The 22,039-nt window shown below is 42.5% G+C and overlaps 1 long non-coding RNA gene across 1 annotated transcript in view; it reads left to right on the top strand.

Moving 5' to 3' along the window:
• The first annotated feature begins 2,293 nt into the window (after positions 1 to 2,293).
• LOC143643152 (uncharacterized) overlaps positions 2,294 to 22,039 on the top strand; it is a 221,236-nt gene continuing 201,490 nt past the window's right edge. The window contains exon 1 of the long non-coding RNA XR_013156158.1: positions 2,294 to 2,471. This is a non-coding gene — a long non-coding RNA (uncharacterized LOC143643152). The remainder of the gene's footprint in view (positions 2,472 to 22,039) is intronic.

Genomic DNA, 22,039 nt, shown 5'->3' with positions numbered 1-22,039 from the left:
GCTGCCATCCCCTGGATGAGCCCGCTGTGTGCCCAGACATTGGTGCGGTGCAGTGGAGGGGTGCAGGTGACTGTAAGGGCCAATTAAGTAAGGTCTCCCTTTCTCAGAAAGGGAGAGAACAGAAGGACAAAGTTCCTGGGCCTTTGCCTCTAGGCGTAGCTGGATATTGCAATGTGAGAGCAATGACAGAGGGGAACACTGAGGCTCAGAAAAGTGACCAACTTGCCCAAGAAGTTCTTGTTTGGTGGAACTGGGAATTTATTCCAGAACACATAGCCCCAGAGTCTGGACTTCCTTTCCTCTGTCTCTCAGGCTTTCTAATCTGACCTCTGCCTCTGGGATTTCCTTTTTGTCTCCCACATGTGCAAGGACAACTGAAGGGCTATTATCCTTTGCATTGGATTTGCCTACATGTGTCCAGGTGTTGAGAGAGGCTACTCTTTCTACACAGGTATTGGTCCATGTTTAAACACGAAAGCAGAACAACCCAGGGTTGAGGGATGAGATGTATTCTAGAAATTAAACCTTTTCCAGTATGGGAGGGGCTAGGCCAAGTGGGAGGAGCAGTCAGTTTGAGAAGCCACACTCCTTCTTTCCCTTGCCCGAGAGGCATCAGGTGGGGGAAACTAGCAATGAAGCCAAGAGGAAGCCAAGTGCCTGGTGATGGGCTGAGGCTTTCATGAGAGGGCAGGATCACCATCGGAGAAAGAAATGGCTGTAGGGCATATTGGTCAGGGTTCTTCAAAGCAAAAAATCTGTTAGGATATATATATAAAGAGATTTATTGTAGGAATTGGCTCATGTGACCATGGGGATCAGTAAGTTTGAATTCCATAGGGCAGGCCACAAGTTGGAAACTTGATAAAGGTGATGTTGAATTCCCTGGAAGTGGTGGGCTGACCAAATGTAGTGGAGATGGGGATTGTTCATTCTGACTTTTGAAATCCTCAGTTCTCTCTTTAAGGCCTCCAACTAATGGGATAAAGAGACTCCTCTCATTGCTGAAGGTAATTTCCTTTGTTAATTGTAGCTGCAATCAGCTATAGACACAATCAACTGACTATATATGTAGATCTGTCTATGAAATACCTTCATAGTAATAAGCTAGTGCTTTGTTTGACCAAACAACTGGACACCAATACAGAGAAAACATTGACCCATGAACTTAACTAATACAAGAGCGAAGAGTGTGAGGACAGCCTGGGACCCCTGGCACTTGTTTACATGTTGTTGTCCTTGCATCTAATTCTGATTCCTTCATCCAACCATGGCCTCTGTTCCCTGTCTCTCTCCAGAGTTCATGGAAACTCCTCTTTTAACCAACCCTAATCTGGAGCCATCCAGAGAAGGGTATTTTGTAAATGTAGTCACAGAGTAATCAAGCTGTCAATAGAACAATCTGCCACAGTATATTTTTCAGTTTCTAGGTCAGTAGTCACTTTAAATTCTCTCCTCCCCTGGGAGGGTTGGGAACTGCAGGATAAATCAGTAGGTTTGTTGAAAGGCGGAAAAAGGAAAAATGAAGATGAATCTTAGCTCCAAATCTGACCTCATGGAACTTTCCAGTCCAGTAGGAGAAAATATTCTTCTAGTTATTATAGAAATTAGGAGAATTGGACCCAAGTGAGTGCAACGATTAGAGAGGAGAAAAGTAAGGCTTTGATTGGGGGAAAATCAGTAGGAAGAGGTAGAGCTAGGACCAGGGACTGTGCCCTTTTTAAGCCTCACCTTTTTCCTCTATAAAATTGGGATATAATACCCACCTCCCAGAGTGATTATAAATACAAAGAGACATCATTTATATGAAGCAATTATAACGGTGCTGACATTTAGGTATCAGTCACTAGCAGCCCTTGATGACGCTGGCGCTTGTTCTCAGCCACAACCCAAATGTTGGACTCAGCATCCTCTCAGTCCTTCCGGCACGTTTCCTCTTCTCTGCTTCTCTGTGCTACTTTGTCCGCACCCACTCTGTTTCCTGCCTCAGGGCTGTAAGATCCTGATGGAGTCCCAGCTCTCCTCCTCTGAGTTCCTTCCTTACTTTGATACTGCATTTGACACTGAAGAAATGTGGCTGTGGGTTGATCTGAGCCTTCCCTTGGGGCTATTGTGGTCTTATCTCCCCAGTGTGGGGTCGCGTCCTTGTAAGTGAGGTCTTTCCAGTACAGCTATCCCCGTCACCAGCACTGTGCCATGCTCACAGTGGCACCTAATGCCAGTCTGCAGGATGTCCCTTAGATGTGCCCTCTTCCTACGTACTGATCCCTCATTGGATGGAAGGACTTAATGTGAAGTCAAACTTGAGGGCAGTTGATTACTTATTCCACAGAATCTATTTCCCAACAACATTCTCAAGATTCCATCTGTCCTGTCCTCCACCCTCATTTCCCAACATACAGCTCTGGGGTTGCAGAAACCCAAAGAAGTCATGACCCCAGGGTGTGAGCAGACCGTGGAATGTTGTATTTCAGGTGAATTAGGAGTCTTTGTGGAATTATAAACCTCCTTCCCAGACAAAATTCTGGTTCCAGAATGAAGATTGGTGGCCAGCCTGGACTTCTTGGGTCTTCTAAGTCGGGTTGTCTTTGGGGAACGCTTTCCCCACCGAGAAACAGTCATGGCCCGGGAGGAGCAGCCCCTGTGACTGTGTGTACTTGTATGTGTCCAGAGGGGAACAAAGGCAGGGGAAGCTGGTGGGGCTGAAGCTTCATCCAGTGGGACTCTCCATTTGGATATCTGCTAGAAGTGGAGGGATGGGAACTGAAGGATAAAGTACAACCCTTTCTGAACATTAGTTTTTAGCTATGGCATCCTTTCTTCAAATTCACATTTACTTAGGAGCTCATATACAAGACATTCTAAGATGGGGCTGCTCATCTTATGAACAGAAGATAAGGACAATGTCCATGACAGCTCCATCACTCAGGCTGTTGAAGCTCCTGCCTCATTCTGCAACATGAGTGTCTTTTTCATTATTGCAAAGTGCCTGGCAAGGGATGGGACCTGAAAATTAGGGCACACTCAAGTAATTAAAGTTTCACACCTTCCCATGAGGCCCTGTGATGTCACAAAGCACTTGAGAAGGATGGTGGGTACTTAGGAGGTTCTGCAGCCTGGGAAGGACAGTGTTAAGTGAGCCCTGAACTTTATGATGTTGTTTTGGTCTTGGGGTAGAGGCAGCAGAGCCCCCTGGGAGGGGTGTGTGTGTGCAGCCCGTGTGTGAGGTGTAGTGATGTAGGTGTCTGTGTGGGGCCTGGGTGGGGAGAGAGAAGCGAGGGGAGGGGTGTGCTTGTCTCTTGCTTGTCTTTCTGTGTGTGGTCTTTGGAGCACTGCACGTCACAGAAGGCTGGGATTTGGATGTCACTCTCAGCAGTGGAAGAGTCTGGTCTGCTTCCAGCCGAGCAGCTTGGCGTTGAAGGGCCGTGGGTGACAATTGTGGAAATGGCCCCAGTCGGCGGTGCCTCTGAGGAAGTGGGTTTCCTCAGCATTGCTGTCAGTGGGCAGGGGCTCGCACACAGTGCGGGAAAGAAGGGCTGCCCAGGGGTGGGTAGTAGAAGTGCCTGGGTGTAGCCGGGAGGGGTCAGGGAGCCAGGCAGAGTGGGAACCTTGGGGGAATAAGGAGAAAAGGGTTTGAAAACTGGGGTAAGCAGTTCTCCAGTTCTTGGCTGTCTTTATCTCTTAAAATTAAAGCCAGGCCTCTATTGAAACATTCCATTTGGAATTCTGCTGGGGAATAAAAGAGATTAGGGGAGGAGTGGGTGGTGATTTGGACTTTTCTGCCTCGGTTGATAGTGTATGAGCTGAGTTGGGACTTCGATTTTGATTCCTTCATCAGTTATTGAGCACCTACTGTGTTCCAAGCCTTGGCTTAAGGGATCTATCTGGAAAATAGATGTCATGGTCTCTGCTCACTAAGAACTCACCGTCTAATGGAGAATGCAGAGAAATAAACAGATGATGAGATGATATGACAGCATCCTGATGTTATTCATGCTATAATGACAACAGCAATGTATATATATGTGTACACATGCATACAAACACATACATGCACATGCATATGTTTATAGAGAGGTATTATTCATAGTCCTTCACCTCTAACTCATGTAATCCCTGCAACAACTGTTTGAAGTTGATGCTATTACTATCATTGTCCCACTTGAAGAAGAGGAAATTAGGTCACAGTGAGTAGTTTGCAAGGTCACTGGCTAGTCACCAGCAGAACTGGACTTGAACCCAGGTAGTCTCTCTCTAGCATCTTTCTCTTCATTATTCAGTCATGCAGTCTTTTGAGGGAGGTACATATGGAGTGCCAGAGGAGACTGAAAATTAGAACACTGAACGCTGCCCAAGGGAGGCAGGAGAGGCTTCAGAGAGAACTAAGTGGTGTTTGTATAACGGGTTTTCCTGAGACCGTGTGTGCATCTCTCATGGAGGTGGGGTGACAGGCATCACTGGTAAAGAGTCTGAGCATCCCTGGGCATGGATGTGAGGATTAGCAAGGCAACTGAGATCAGGACAGCTCGCTTCAGGTCAGCCCAGGCCAGCTACCAGAGGCTGGAGCATCTCCTGCACGATCCGGTTCAACCCTCTCATTAGACGGCAGTGTCAGGGCTCTCAAATACACCCAGGGCTGACTGCGGTGTGGTAACAGTGCTGAATCTAGCCAGTGTAGGAAGGGAGGGAGTAGGCAGGGAGGTTGGGGGGAGGGATTCGAGCCTATTTCCCAGCAGCGAGGCCCTGCCTAGCTATCAGCTCTGCCAGAGAGGTCAGCACATGGATAGTGAGGGGGAGTTTAAAGAGCTGTCCATAATATTGCTCAACCTCCGACACATGGTGTCCGATGGCCAGGGTCAGCTGGCCATCTGCATCTTGTTTAGCATCTGTACTCCTGTGAGCCCTGCTCTCCAGGCCCATCTTTACAGCCCAGGGGGATATCTTCAGGCAGAGGGACGCTTGTGTGTTCCCGCTGTGTTCCTCTAAGCCAACAGATGCTTAGAAAAATAAACAGATAAGCAAGCCTTGGGAGAGGCAGTGTCAGACTTGGTTGAGACATGCTGTCCCTTTTGAAGGTGGTTGCTCTACTTGAATGGGCCAGATAATATCCAATTGGGTATCAAGGCCAGGATTCTCAGGCCATGGACGTGGAGGTTTCTAATATTTGTTTAACCGAAACTGTAAGTTTCCAAGGTCCCAAGATCACCAGTTCACAAAGAATTAACTGGGAACTCGAATTTGCATTCTTGCACTCCAAAAGTTGAGTTGTTTTCTACCCTGTTAATGCAGACTCTCAGTCTTGTAGGTCAGTCTAGATCACATGAGAGGTCCCCACAGAACTGCGAAGCTGTGTTTCGTTGATCCTTCCTTTACGAGATCAGCTGGGGAAAACCCTAGGAGAAAACAGAAAGGGTTTCGCTCTGAGGGGTGGGGAGGTTCCAGGGACTGGTCAGTACACTGACCTTTTAACATCCTGGCCTAATGGAATGGGCTTGGGCATCCAATAGACTTGGGTTTTTTAATTCTGGTTCCATTTGGTAGGAGCTTGGGCAAGTTAACTCAACTACTCTGAGCTTCAGTTTTCCCATCAGTAACCTGGAGTTCATAACACCTTGACCTATAAGGCTTGGGAAGGATTCACAGGGTGAGCATTCAACACCTGTAACTACTCCTTTCCTCTATTCCCTGGCTTGGTCCCCAAGTATCTTTTGGCAGGAAAATCATGTTCATTTGCTTTGGCCCCTTTCTTTTCCTTTTATTTGGCTGCATCCTTTAGAAGTAGCTCTGTGCTCCTCGCCAGCTTCCTCTTAGTCACCTGTTAGATGGAGTTCCCACCAAAATATGGGATATGGGCTTGATAGGCTCAAATGACATAATCCCCTATACTTAGCGGAGTGGCTATCTTGCTACCCATTCAAGAAATGTGACTATTAACATTGTCAAATGGGATTCACGGGAAAAATGTAAGCAATTCACAAGATCTTGGGACTGGAAGGGAGCCTTGGGATCATTCTTCTCTATTTCCTCTTTTGGGAGATGAAACCTCAGAGGCAGAGCAAGTTCAGATCTGGGAGTAGATCTCAGTACTAATAGATTCATTAATTCATTCAATAAACATGTATTGAGGACTTTCTATGTGCCTATTAACTTTTCCAAGTGTTGGTGTGTGACTGTGAGTAAGACACAGTTCCAGCAGTCAAGGAGCTCATGACCTCCTGGGGAGAGAGAGACATAGAGTATAATACATTGTGCTAAGTAGGGTAATTGAAGTATGCCTAGGGTTTCTGGTGAGTGTAGAGGAGGGGCCTCTACTACATCTTTGAAGGATCAGCAAATGCTTCTTGGTGTCGGTGGTACCTGAGAAGTACCTGTAAAGAAGTGGAAGCTAGTCAGGTTAAGTGGAGACCATGGGATGTGGGGCTGATGGGTTGGCTGGGTTATTCTGGTGAAGGTTTAAGGGAGAAAAACATTTCTCCTTTGGTGCATTCATGGAACTACGGAGCTCCCTGACTTCTGGACCCAGACTTCATAGAAAATCTTGAGAAAGAGTTTAAAAAGGGGAAGAACATTTAATTGGCAGAATAAAGTGAAATTTTCCTCCTGAGTCAAGCCTTAAGGAAAGAAACAGTAACATTTTATGTGTTAACACAAAACTCACTTGCACATTTACAAGTGTGCAAAGTATGTGGGTTATATGTATGTATCGTCTCTCAGAGGACAAAATGGTGCGTTGTTGGTTATGAGCAGAGTTCTAGGTGGAATGTGTAGTGAATACAAATGTGACACATACCTTGGTGACCTGCTCAGCTGCCCGGAGACGACCCAGGGAGCCTCACCTGAAAGAAGGGCTTTTGGCAGTCCAAGGGTCAGGTGGGGAATACCACAAAAAGCAGAGGATTCCTTCCTGATACATTTCCTGCTAAAACCCAGTATAAGTCAGAGTTCTTGGTTGAAAATAAAAGAAACCAATTTGATGAATTTAAGAAGAAAAAAATTTACTGGAATGGAATTTGGTAGCTCTTGAAATCTATGGAAAACAGAAGAACCAGACTTAGGTACAAATGGAGTAAGGAAGGGCTCAGCCAAAATCTTACCATAGATTCAGGAGGCTTAGGACACTAGTGCCCCACCCTTGGACCCTACTGCCCCTGGACACTTGGCATCAAAAGATTGATCTCTATCTCATCCTTGGTTTTGTTTCCCTCACTTGAGAGTTGAAATCCTTGGTGGGAAGCCTCTAATTGGCCAAGCTTAGGTGACATGCTTGTCCTGTAGCTGCCAAGGAGTAGGGGAAGCCTGTGAGCCACTTTGGCTTCCATAATAAGGGGGCTTGTCCTCCACCTAATTTGGGATTTTATCCCTGTTCTAGTTTGCTAGCTGCCAGAATACAATATACCAGAAATGGAACAGCTTTTAAAAGGGGGAATTTAATGAGTTGCTAGTTTATAGTTGTAAGGCCGAGAAAATGTCTATAGAAATGTCCAATCTAAGGCATCCAGGGAAAGATACCTTGGTTCAAAAAGGCCGAGAAAGTTCAGAGTTTCTCTCTCAAGTGAGAGCGCACATGGCAAACACAGTCAGGGCTTCTCTCTCATCTGGAAAGGCACATGGTGAACACAGTGTCATCTGCTAGCTTTCTCTCCTGGCTTCTGGTTTCATGGAGCTCCACAGGAGGCATTTTCCTTCTTCATCTCCAAAGGTCACTGGCTCATGGCCTCTCTGCTTTGTGGTGCTGCAGCATTCTCTGCTGTCTCTGAATCTCTCTCTCCAAAATGTTTCCTCTTTTATAGGACTCCAGTAAATGAATCAAGACACACCCAAATGGGTGGAGACATGTTGTCATCTAATCCAGTTTAATAGCCACTCTTGACTAAATCACATCATCCAGGGAGATGATCTGATTACAGTTTCAAGCATACAGTATTGAATAGGGACTACTCCACCTTTATGAAATGGGATTTTGATCAAAACATGGCTTTTCTAGGGGGCATACTTCCTTTCAAAGCAGCACAATCCCCAAATAGGAGAGTGTTTGGGTGCTGGGGGGCCTCACATGATAAATAACTACTATATTTTTGATCTTTCATACCTGACTCATTCATTTTTCTCTCCAAAGCTGCCTCCTTTTGTTTCATAGCAGTTCTGAGACCTGAGGGACTGAAAAGTTTTCTTGGGTACTCTTTTTTTTTTTCTTTTTAAATTTATTTATTAATTAAAAAAACAAAGAAACAAATCTTGAGTACTCTTGAGAGTAGCCATCTCATGAATTCTTCATCTGTCTCTTCTAATTTCCCTTTAAAAAATTTTATTTGCCATTTTAACTTTTTTAAAGTGTATGACTCAGTGGCATTAATTGCTTTCACAATGTTGTATAATTATCATTATTACCTACTTCCAATTTTTTTCATCATCCCAAAGAGAAACTCTGTACCTATTAAGCAATAACTCCCCATTACTCACTTCCCCAGACCCCTAATAACCTCTAATCTACTTTTTTGTCTCTGAATTTGCCTCTTCTAGAAATTTCATATATGTGAAATCACACAGTATTTGTCCTTCTGTGTCTGGCTTATTTCTCTCAGCATAATGTTTTTAAAGTTCATCCATGTTGTAGCATGTGTCAGAACTTCATTCTCATTTTAGGGTTGAATAATATTCCATTTTATGTATATAACACATTTTGTTTATCCATTCATCTGTTGATGGACACTTAAGTTGCTACCATGTTTTGGCTGTTGTGAATAACGCTTTATACATTGGTGTACAAATGTCTGTCTGAGACCCTGTTTTAAATTATTTTAGGCATATGCATAGACATGGGATTGCTGGGTCATATGATAATTCTATACTTAAGTTTTTGAGGAGCCACCAACCTGTTTTCTACAGCAGCTGCACCGTTTTAGATTCCCATTAGCTGTTCCCATCAAGCTTCCAATTTTTCCACATCTTCACAAACTCTTGTGATTTTCTGTTTTTTTTTCTGATTTGTTTGTTTTGTAATTAGAGCCACACTATTGGGTATGAGGTAGTATCTCATTGTGGTTTTGATTTGTATTTTCCTAATGACAAAGGACACTGAGCATCTTTTCATGTACTTACTGGCCATTTGTATATCTTCTTTGGAGAAATGTCTATTCTAGTTCTTTGCCCATTTTAAAATTGAGTTTATCTTTTTGCTATTTAGTAGTAGTAGATATTCATATATTCTTCATATTAAGCCTATCAGATGTATGATTTGCAAATATTTTCTCCCATTCTGTGGCTTGTCTTTTTGTTCTCTTGATCATGTCCTTCAACCCCTTTAAAAGTTCCCTGAATATTGGATACTATCTCCTTTTGAAGGAACAAGATGTAACTGTCCAATTGTAAATGAAATTCTCTCTTCCTCTGAGAGATTTCTGCCAATAACGTCTTCTTAACTTATTTGCATACTTCAGAAGCAATGAGTTGGGAAGGAGGGTCAGGGACTAGTTGGTCAGTCTGATTTTTCCAGCATTTCTCTGCTTTAACAAAGCCTAAGCTCACTTTCTGTCATTGACTAAGGTTCACGTTAAAAATTTCTGAGTCATCTAGTCCCTTAGGATTGGATTCACTTCTTTCCTTGATCCTTTGGTAGATCTAATTTAGGTAAACAAGAAACCCACCTGTCTATGGATTTATCTGCCAGCATCAAAGGAGGATTGGGGAAACTGGATGGAGATATAGGCTTTGAACCTCTTGGCATTCAAACAATACTTTATTGGAATGAGAAAATTTGGTTCTGGCCCTAATATGGGCTGAAAAAGTTAACCTTTAAAGGGCCACTTCTGTATTAGTCAAGATACTAGGATATCTAAAGAAGGGATAACACAGACCTTTTGCTTTGCTTTCTTCTCCTACTTGCTTTTTGATCTTTGGCCACTTCATTGCTTTTTAATCCTGCCACTGGAAGATGAATGACAAAGGAACAGGAGGTCAAACTCATTTCATTGCCTTTACATCTTATGAGCTCTCCAGAAAACGTTTACATGTGATGGCTAAAAATGAATTATGTCAAAATGATATTCATTATCTATGTCTTTTGGTCTCCCACCACAATGTAGGGAGACCAAATACAAAGGGAGACCTCCCTTTGTATTACCTATTCATTATCATCTTTGGTTTTCGTACCTTGCCAAAGGCTGCATGACCTTGGGAACTTCAGTAATCCTGTAAGCTTGAGGTTTCATTAGCAGGAACTATAGGTGCTCCAAAATCAGCAAGGAGATAAATTTCCTGAGTGTCCCAAATTTCTCAAAATGTCAGAGTTAAGTCTCCCACTCATAGACCTTTCCTGGAAAAAAATTTCCTCATAGGGGATGAGAGAGAAGGGGTAAACTTTCCTTTCCCAGTTCAGCAGCTCACATTTTCAAGGCCAATCTAAATGAAGAAGTGGAATTTGGGGATGCTGGAGGGAGCACAGCTAAGCACAGCTTCCTTAATCACCAGGGTCTTGGTATTATGGGAGAAGTTTCTGATCACTCAAGGACCAGAACTACATCTAACTTTCAACCCAAGGCTTGGCATGTGTCTGAGTTTATTAGGGCTGCTGTGCCACACAGTGGGTTGACTTAAACAATAAGAATTTATGGTCTCATGGTTTTGAGGCCTGAAGTCCAAAATCAAGTTGTCAGCAAGGCCATACTTTCTTCCTGAGTGGTGCATTCTGGTGGTGACAACCCTCTGTCACATGGCAATTGCTGTTTCTTCTCTGGCTTTTCAATGATTTTTTTCAACTTCTGATTTCTGGCTTCTCCTGTTTAATTGCCTGAATTTCCTCTTTATAAGGTCTCCAGACATATGGATTAAGACCCACCCTGCTTCAGTTTGGCCACAACTTAACTAATAATAACATCTTCAAAAGGCTATATTTACAAATGAACTACAGGACTGAGGATTAAGAGCTGCACATGTCTTTTGTGAGGGGCATGATTTAATCCCCAGCAGTAGGTTACGTGGACCCTAGTGTTCACAGCCCCAGCACCACGAGTAACTTCAATGTCACATGCAGTTGGGCTCATCAAGTAGTAATTACTCATGACCTTTGACTCTGCTTCTCCTCCTTTCTCTCCCTCTCTCCTCTTGATGAGAGGAAAGCCTCATTCCTTCATTATCACACTTCCTTCCACAGACTGAACAGGCCCATTCCAGACACTGAACACTGATCTGTGTGAAAGCTCGCCAGGGCTGTTGGGAATACCACACCCAGAAAGAATCTGACTTGTTTCAAAAGCTTATCTTCTGAAACTTGCTCTTCCAAAGAAAAAGCCTGAGGCAGGAGAAAAGAGGCAATCTGACCAAGTGTGTGTGAAATGGACCCAGGTATATGCAGATTCCGAACCTACTCCAGGGACCGTGCTGAGACAGAAAAATACAAATAAAAATTCAAGCCTCTCACCTACAATTTGTAAGAGATAAATTAATATATCCAACTTAAATTTCAGCGAGCCAGGCCCAGGGTCATTTGCTATAGCCCTTTGATTAGCTTGGGTCCAATCAGCTGTGGCTTGGGTGGGGGTTCCCAGGTGGCATACAGCCACCTATAAGGACTTCTGCACAGGGAAGTTTCACCAGAAGAGAGTATAGGAACAAGCTAGGTTTCACAGTTGATATCTCTTTGATGTTAGGAAGTATGAGTGTGGAATAGAAGGCTGTGTAGGTACATATGCACAGGTGCACATGTATGTGACAGGGAGTGAGTGCGTATTTGTTGAGTCTGCATATTGACTTCAGACAGATGTTCATGAAAGCCAGAGATGGAGAATGGGTGGTAGAGCTGGGGAGGGCTAGGATGGAGTGGGCACTGGTGTAGTGGAATGGCTGCACAGGAATGGTGGTGGTGGTGGGGTATTGTGAAACATGGATGACAGGAGAGCTGATCTGACAGCTGAATGCAGTTGGAAAATCCTTTGTCTGCTAAATTAAAGGATGAAAACTTTTGTTCTATGCTGAAGAAATTATTTTATGTTTTTGTCTTTTTGGTTTTTTTATTTTTCATAATAATTCTCCAATATCTCCTTCCAAAAAAAAACCCCACCAAACAAAAACCAAAAACCAACTTCCCCAAATACTCAAGTCCCTCAAATGGGTTCAAGGTGCAGAAAGCACAGCTGAGTCCGGTGGTAAGACCAGGGGAGCACAAGCTGCAGCTGGGGCTGCGATGCCCGCCCATCCTGCCTCCTCCACCCCTGCCCAGATACCTACCCATCCATTTGGAAAAGCTACTCTTTACTGTTATCTTTTGTTTTGGTTTTTATTGGCATCTTTCTTCTTCCCTTGGAACTGTGTCCAGTCCCATCAACACTGATTAGGCAGGGAAGACTGGTTGGAGACTCCCCATCCTTCTGTCTGTCCAGTTCTGGGATTTCTGCTTCTCCTCCCATCCTGTCTTCTGTTCCCGACTCACCCTGCCTGTACAGACATCACGGTTCTACCCTTCTCATACTGTGTTTGTAAAATTTTGCCCATATGTTTTTTTTGTGTTGGGGGTGGGAACATAGTATTGCAAAAACATTGAAAGAAAGGAACACACTTTAATCAACATCGAGAGCCACTTAGATCTTCATTTACGCTCCTACTTTCTATAGTTTTCAAATACAGAACACTGAGCTTTGGGGGGACAAAATGAATTGTGCAGAGAGTTTAACAGAACTAGTAATGAAAGTTTAGTTTTATTCCTCATTTGGTTCTCTGGACATTTACTTCCTTTCCTTATCCAATTTCAGTTCCTGAGGGGACAATACAATCATACAATTTTAGAGTTGGAGGGACCCCTAAAGAACATTAGAAATACAGGAGTCTTTCTATAGTGCCCTGGGAAGTCCCCTCATAAGCCACACGTGTCTGCTGCAGTCAGAGCAGCCCCAAAGCTTCCTGATTTCAACATCTTGAGATTGGGCAAATGGGAAAATCCATCTGGTGTGTTTCATGTACCTCCCTACTTAGCAGATTAGTAAAATTGAGGTTCAGACACTAAAGGAAAAAGAAAAAAAATACCTTCAATCAAGAAGATTGAAGATACTACTTACAAGCTGCCCATTATTTAAAATAGGAAGGCAAACAAAAGCCCTAATTAAAAAAAAAAAATTTTATTGATAAAACAACATACAAACACAAACATTCTTAACATAGTGTACAATCAATGGCTCATGATATCATCACATAGTTGTATATCCATCACCATGATAATTTTTTAGAGCATTTGCATTACTCCAGAAAAAGAAATAAAAATAAAAAAGGAAAAACTCATACATACCATACCCCTTACCTCTCCCTCTCATTGACCACTTGTATTTCCATCTACCCAATATATTTTAGCCTTTGTTTCTCCTAGTATGTGCTTATTTTTTATCCATATGTTTTGCTCATGTGTCTATATCCTAGATAAAGGGAACATGAGACACAGGGATTTCACAATCACATAGTCACATTGTTAGCATTATATCTTCATACAATCATCTTCAAGAAACGAGGCTACTGGAACTCAGCTCTACAGTTTTAGGTATTTCCTCTAGCCACTACAATACACCATAAACTAAAAAGGGATATCTATATAATGCATAACAATTGCCTCCAGGATAACCTCTTGATTCTGTTTGAAATCTCTTAGCCCCCGATATTCTATTTTGTCTCATTTCTCTCTTCCCCCTTTTGGTCAAGAAGGTTTTATCAATCCCTTGATGCTGGGTCCCATCTCATCCTAGGATTTCTGTCCCATGTTGTCAGGAAGATTTACACCCCTGGAAGTCATGTCCCACGTAAGGGTGCGGGGGCAGTGGGTTGACTTGTTGTGTTGGCTTACAGTGAGAGGCCACATCTGAGCAACAACAGAGGTTCTCTGAGCAACAAAAGAGGTTCTCTGGGTGCGACTCTCAGGCATAATTATAAGTAGGATTAGCCTATCCACTGCAGGAATAAGTTTCACAGGGGTGAACCCCAAGATCAGGGGCTCAGCCTATTGATTTGGTTGTCCCCAATGCTTGTGAGAATATGAGAAATTCTCCAAATGGGGAAGTTGAATTTTCCCCCCTTTCTCCCCATTCCCCTAAGCAGTTCCTGCAAATACTTCTCTATTCACTCTCTAAATCACTCTGGGATTTATCAGGGCATCACACTAACCTGGACAAACCAACAAAATCTCATACCCTATTCAAGATTTCATGTACTTATGGTGTTCAACTAAACTAACCATACAAGTTAAACTAGGAAATGCACTACCCAAAATATAAATTTTGCCACAAATAAACATCTGTCCCTTTAGTCTCACACAGAAGTTGGAGTTTTAAGATTATGGACAATATCATCCTTTACCCAGTCTTCTGGTATACCTTCGTCCTATCCAGATCAGCTTCCTTCAATTTCTCCTTGATGTCTGACCACTTTTTTAAAACTTTTTAAACAATTCCTGTATGGGGTACTGCTGACTTTCATAGCTTCAGAGCTCTGACTCAGGTGTCACACAAGTACCTGAAGTTTCTGGGAAAGACCAGGTTATATACAAACAGTTCAGTATCCCAGAATTTAGAATTGACAATTACACCTCCTGAATATATGTGACTGCTGTAAGAGCTTACTATCTAGGACCCTGTACAATAAGCCCCAACCTGATAACCCATGCTTCGACTTTAGTTCACTGAATTTTTGTATTATAGTTAGTCCATATAATTGAGGCATTATAATATTTGCCTTTTTGTTCCTGACATTGCATTCAACATATAGCTCTTAAAGTTCATTCATCTAGTAGCATGCTTCACATATTCATTCCTTCTTGCAGCTGTATGTACACATCATAGTTCCCCCTTCCATTCCCCAGTTGTTATAGCCTTAGGCCAACTCTAATCATTGTGGATCACAATCACTGCCACCAGAAACATAAGCATGAAAATGTCCATTCGTGTCTCCATTCTCAGTTCCTGTAGGTATACACTAAGCCACGGGGTTTCAGGATTATATGGCAAACCCACCCATAGCCTCCTGTGGAACCACCACACTGCTCTCCAAGGGGCTGCACCTCTCAGTTTCCCTACCCACAGGGAATAAGTACATCTCTTGAATAAGTACATCTCTTCGTCTGCATTTTCTCTAGTACTTGTTTCTCTAGTACTTGTTTCTCTCTGACCATTTTTAAATAGTTTTATTCATGTGTCATACAATCCAGCCTAACTGTATACCTTCTCTACCATACTCTATTTGAAGACAATTCCTTTTCTTCCACAAAGAATCCATACCCCTTTCTCATGCCCCTGCCTGTTAACACTTAGTTTTGGCATAATCCTTTGTTACATTCAGTGGAAGCTTATTATAGTGTTACTGTTGACTATAGACCCTAGCTTGCATTGATTGTACTTTTTCCCATATACTATCTATTTTCAACACTCTGCAATACTGACATTTCTTTGTCCTTCATCTTGCAAAAACATTTTTAATTTGTACGTTTAATCACCATCATTGTACACTCTAGGCATTCCTAAATTATACCATCTCATTCTTTATCCTTTATCCTACCTTCTGATTTCATATGTGCCCCCAGCCCTTCTCCCTCAATCATACTCATATTCAGCTTCATTCAGTGTACTTATATTATTGTGCTTCAGTCACGTATTGTGATATCTGTATCTGAATTTTTATAATCAGTCTCATTGCACAATCTGTATTCCTTCACCACCAATTGCCCAATCTTTACCCTATTTCTATCTCCTGGTAATCTGTGTTCTTAACTTAAATTCTCCAAGTTCACGCATTAATGTTAGCTCATATCAGTGAAACCATATGGTATTTGTCCTTTTGTTTCTGGCTAATTTCACTCAACATAATGTCCTCAAGGTCCATCATATTGTACATGCTTCATGATCTTATTCTGTCTTACAGCTGTGTAATATTCCATTGTACCTAATGTTTTAATGTTTAGGTGACAATTATCAGGACAAGAGTGGAAAACCTTTACATAGTCCTGGGGATAAAAACCTTTTGAAGTTAAAAATGCCTTTTAGATTTTGTTGGGCAGGGTAGGAGAGGATTGTTGTCACTATAAACAACTGCAGTGTGAGACAAGGATCATTTTTCTATCCTAAGAACATAAATGAGGGTGATAGGGAATAAGGCCCAATTATAGGATAATGATGGTAAACTCCTGAATAAACGTTCTAGGTTGGAAACAGGTGATTTTCTTCATGGTAGGTTAAATCATGCATTCCTACAAGCACATGTTCTTAATCTTAAGCTATGTCCCTGTGGATGTGAACCCCTGTAAATAGGACATTTGAAGATGCTACCAAGTGACTCTGAGTAGGTCTTCACTCATATTACTGGAGGCCTTACAAACAGAACCCAGAAATCACAGAAGCCAGAAAAGAGAGGATGTTGTTGTGCAATGGAGGTAGAGAGACAAGCCAAGGAACCCCAAGGATTGTCGGCAGCCAGAACGCTAGAAAAGCAAGCTTTGCCAATACGCTGGGTTTAGACTTCTTCTAGCCTCAAAACTATGAGGCAATAAATGCTTGCTTATCCTTGAGCCAAAACCAGTTTGTGGCACCTGGATAGCAGCTGTAGCAAAATAAGTATTGGAAGTCACAGAATGTGGGGTGACAAACTGGTGAGAAGAAGAACTTGAAGGTCACCTGGTACTATATTTCCACCGTCATTATACCTCTGCTCAAAATAACTTGCTGTTGAAACCTTAAATTGAAAGCTTCTGCTCAGCCTCCAAGGTGTAGGGGACCATAATTAAAACCAAACATACTATAGCGGTTAGAAAACCCAATTTGAAGCTCATCCATGCAATCATACAGTGAAATTCTGATTTCAGCATAACTTAATGTCTTGCCTTGACCAAATATTCCCTTCCTGGGTGATGATTTGGAACAATAATTCAGAATCCTTTAAATTTTAAATTCCCAGATAGTGAAATTATCATTCCATGCATCCATCCCATCTATCTATCTATCATTTCCACTGTTCATTAATTCCTTTGCTCACTCAAGACGTATTGGAATGTAGGGATCTTTTGATCATAGAGCTTAGAGGGACTGTACATATCATCTAATTCAGTGATTTCCAAACTATTCTCCAAAGACATAGAGCTCATCTGTACAGGTGGAGGTGGTGCATGAAAGAGAATAAGAAAGAATTAAGAATAAATGGCATCTTTGGGCTTTCCAGCCCTGCTGCAACCAGAGAAGTACATATCACAATTGTTTGGTAGAGCTTTAGTCACTGGTCTATGTAAGCCTTACTTTGATTAAATTATGGTTTTCAAGCTTTGAGTTGAAAGCTGGCATTGTTCAAGCTGGCATTGTTTTTATCTGCACAAAATCTTCTGATTGGTTGTGTACATACTCTATATTATGTATGTTATGCATAATCAAACATGAGATAGATAAAATATATAAAAAGCAGAATAGATCTGATTGAAGAAAGGGTCAAGGGAACAGAGCCCTCCCAGCTTGGCTTTCCTTGGTTTGCTGAGATACTTTAACGTAACTTAGACAAAAGGTATGCACATAAAACGTTATGTGTAAGTGCAATTTTTCAGACATAATAACAGCTCATATGACCAAGGATGTCTTCTGTTTATTTAGTTGAGGCAGACCATCTGTAAGCAGATCACATGGAAAGTGTTTTAGAGAGACTGCAAAGTCACATTTCTAATGAAGTAGCATCATGGCAGCCTCTTGGAAGCAAAGGTGGCAGATAGGCTAGTCATTTAAGATCATCATATGTTGGCTGCGAATGGATGGGGATGAAGCTTATCCTGAAAGGGAGGAAGTGGGGACAACAAGAAGACAAAGATGCCAACTGGGTACCAAACTAGTGGTAGCATCAGTGAATCCCAAAGCCATTTGTTTTGGTGTACCTGTGGCATGGAAAGACTTCAGGTCCCTGCTAATATCATTGGAAGCTCATTTTCTTAACATTAGGACAAAGGATCTGCTCATTTCACCACCGACTTTTGCTCTGGTACCTTTAGCTATTCCCTAACAGCTCACACTCTGCAGGCAGGTATATTATCTTTCTTAGATCATTCTAATCAGGATTTCCTGAGTGGACCTGGCTGGGACAGAGGCAGAGTATGACTAAGGTAAAGCATGGAGAAGAGAATCACAAGATTTGGTTCTCCATGAGGGCTAAAGAGTAGTGAGTGTTTTTTGACAACTCAACTGAAAGACTTTTTAAATAAAAACCAACTGAAGAGACAGCTCAGAAAAAACATCCTGGCCAACCCCATTGCTGTTTTAACTTCGAGGTAGTGTTTGAGCACCTCACCTTGTCAGCATCACATCTGTACAAGTGGTCCGCTAATAATGTGTTAACCTTGAGAAGATACCACCCCCAACCCGCTGCCTGTGATTTGGGTGGTTTTGCTGTTTGTCCTAAGTCATCTGCTTTCTAACACAGCCCATCTTATAACTCATATATGTCTTTTTCAGATGCTTGGTTGGGGCTGCCAGTAAAGTTTATGGTATAAGAATAGACTTTTTCTCTGTGGGAAGCAAAAGGGTTTCTGATGTAATGCTGCCAGGCTTGGGCCTCATTAACCCAGTTAATTAATTCTAACGACAAATATTTATTGTGCATTGAACATACCAAGCCCAGACTTTAACGGATTGAGATGATCTGATATGGCAATGGAGAGTGGGTTTGAGCTGTTAATGATTTCAAAATGTACTTACAAACCTCAGATCTAGACATACAATGGTGGGCATTATTCTTGCATTACAATCCACTCTTGCTGGTGAAGAACTCCTCCACGATGTCTGGGTGAGTGATTTTGCCTCGGTTCCATGGTTGGGGGATGGGAGCTTGTTCTTGGCCCTAAGCCAGCGTTTGTAATCCACCCAGCAGGCGCCCATGTATCCTGGGTGGGCCTTCATCTTTGGTTACTTGTTTGTTCCTGAATCCCAACCACTTCTGAACTCTCTTTGGAGAATGAGTCCAGGCGCTGTTCAGTGGAAGCCCTCAGGCCTAATTTGTTCCGCTTCCCTTCAGGCCTTCAGTTCTAATTCATTTGTTTATATTTGGAGGGGAAAATCTCTCTCATTATCTATCCTTTATTTCCTAGAATTTGACATGAAAGTTGTCATTGTTTTAGTTAGAGGTCTCCAAAGGAATAAATCATTTGAGCAAGACCAACATCAACAACGACTGACTCCTTGTGTATGGGGTATCAAGCTGTTGGACTTTAAAGTCTGGGATCCATTCTGTTAGAATTGAATGTGCACTAAATCTGGGGTATGTGGAAGGAGGTGTGTATTTATTTTTAAACTGCTTTGGCTATAACAAAATCCAGCTGCGTTTCCAACAAGTGTGTTGTTTTCCCAATAGACAGCCTAAAAGTGGAGCTAAAGCTAGAGGGGTTTCCAGTATTTTGACTTTTTCTAATTTAATCTCATTTGTTTGACCTTTAATCTTTTCATCTTTCAGTTCTTTAGACTTTGACCATGACTCTATGGATGTGCTCCTTTTCCATTCCTTCTATACTTGTGGTGCCTACTGGCACTTTTCATTTTGGAAGCCAGATGCAGGACCTCTCTATCACTCCCTGTTGGGGTTGGAGGTGGTGCTCCCCTCCTCAGAAGGGTGGTCCCATTGAGTTTGAGTCTGGGGAGAGACCCAACTTCCTGCCTATTGCATATAACCCCAACTCTTGGTCCCAACTCAACACATCATTTTGGATGCCAGGAGAAACTTCCTTCATGGAGCCAATTCATGAGGCAACTCCTGTCACCATTGCTCCAGAGGAGAAACACTGAATTAAAACTCTTACTTGTGTGTATAGCCTGGGGTGCAGGAGGGTGGGCGAGTAGGAGCACAGCCAGGCTGGGGGCAGACAGAGAGTGTCGCACTGAGCACCTCTCTACCTCTATTTGTTTGGCCACATGGGAATGCCAAAGAATGATTTACTAGGTGTCTCCCTCACATCACATGGATGGTGCAGAGAAATGATGGAATGCACTTTTTTTTTTCTGTAACGAGATACTTTTGGCAGGGATGTTTCCAGTTATTAAAAATGGGGCAATGAGGTGCTCCATAAATGCAAACAATATAGGAAAATCTAAAAGAAGTAAGTATGGCAAAGACAATGGAGTGGAGACTGCCAAGGGGAAAGAAAAAGATAAAATAGGTGAAGAGAATGGCAAAGAAGGATCGTCGAGATTCCATGGAAAAGAACAGAAGTTCTGAAAAGGTGGGTGAAATATCAGTAATGGAGTCAAGGAAAACATACGAATGACTTTGCTCCTTCCCTACACCCTCCAAAAAGAAAGAGGATGGGGGAAGGGTTGAATGGGGAGATTGAACTTGTAGGTCAATGAAAGAAACAGCAAGAACAAGAATAAGGGGTTTAGAAATTTTCAGGTCATTAGACACCCTGAAGCTGTGGGTAATGTGCATTTCAGAAAGATTCAGGCAAATTTCCATAGAACCAGTTCAGAGAACATGATATAGTGTGTCTTGAGTCTTTAGGGAGAGGCATGCCTTGTAGAACAGAGAAGTGTACACAGCTGAGCCTTTACAACTATATCCAGTTTCCATGTAGTTCTCTTTCTTTTCTGGTTTTCATAACACTTGCACGTGTCAAATATATTTAGCTCTTGATTCTATTCAGTTTAGCAAAGTGTTTCTATTATTCTTTCCCAGTTATTTTTAGTATATTTTCTCATACTTAACAAGACTGTGAATTTCTTAGGGACAAGGAGAGTGCTTTATATTTCTCTTGTATTATTCACAGCCTTGCAAGGTGATAGGCAAATGGTAGGTATGTAGGGGACAACAGGGCAAAATGGAGATTTCACAGGAAAAATCTCCCCTCCTTTCCTCCGTTGCCTGTCCTCACCTCTCCATCCCTCCCTAGCTCCTCTCTCCCTTCATTCTAACATGTATCAAACATGTGCTGTGATGGTTAGCTCTGTGTGTCATCCTGGTTAGGTTAGGGTGTCGAGTTGTTTCACCAAGTAAGCATTGCTTGATTGTTACTATGAGGGTATTTTATTTTATAGATGGATATAAATCAGTAGTTGATTGCATCTAAGGCTGACTGCATCTACAAAAACAAAAGAGATTGCCCTCAGCCATGAAGGGAGTCTCCTCAATCAATCAGTTAGAGGTCAGCCTTAGGTGCAATCAACTTAAAGTGAAAATTGAGGATTTCAGCAGTCAGAAAGAATTTCTATCTCTACTTCAGCCAGCTTTCTTCTCCTGGAGACTACAAAACTTCATCAGCATCAGTTTCCAGTTTGGGGCCTGCCCTACAGAATTCAGACTTGCCAATTCCCACAGTTGCATGAACCAATTCCTATAACAAATCTCTTAATATTTAATATATACATATATTTGTTCTGTTTCTCTAGAGAAGTCTGACCTGATATACCTCTTCTGTGCCATGCACTGTTCTGGGCCCCGGGGATGTACCCCAAACAAACCAGTCAAGCTTGCATTTTACTAAAGGAGATAGACAGACCAATCACTACCACAACAAAATGAATGCATATATTATGCATCACATGTTGGTAAGTGCAGTGAAGGACAGTTAAGAGGACAGAGGGGAGGAGAAGGGCAGAATGGGCCCTGTTTTACACAGGATGCTGTGAAGTCCTCTCAAGTGCCATGGTCTCTGGGGAAGGTGCACTCTGGCCCTGAGATGAGGCTGCTGCCTCACCCAGTGGAGTCAGGAAGGGCTAGTAAGATCCCAGAGGGAGCACCAGGCCAGATGGAGCTGGCTTTTTAGCCACTATAATAAAAGTATGTGGGATTATATTCCGGGTGAGGTGGAGAGCTGAGTGATTTGATTTTATAACCATTGTTGAAACTACAGTGCTGAGGATAGACTGTGGAAGCCGGGAGAACTTAGGGGCTACGGGATGAGTAGGGGCAGGAATGGGTGGAGCATGGGCTGGGATGGAATGGGCTGGAATGATAAGAAGTGATTGGATTCAGTAGAAGACGGAGTGGACAAAATTTGCTGATGGGTTTCACGTGGGAAGCAGGAGAAGGAGAGGAGTTAAGGAAGGCTTGAAGTTTGTGCCTTGTC

The sequence above is a fragment of the Tamandua tetradactyla genome, chromosome 8, assembly GCF_023851605.1.
Source record: "Tamandua tetradactyla isolate mTamTet1 chromosome 8, mTamTet1.pri, whole genome shotgun sequence".
Taxonomy (NCBI): domain Eukaryota; kingdom Metazoa; phylum Chordata; class Mammalia; order Pilosa; family Myrmecophagidae; genus Tamandua; species Tamandua tetradactyla.
Note: the sequence above shows the minus strand (reverse complement) of the source record. Positions and strands in the feature narration are given on the sequence as shown.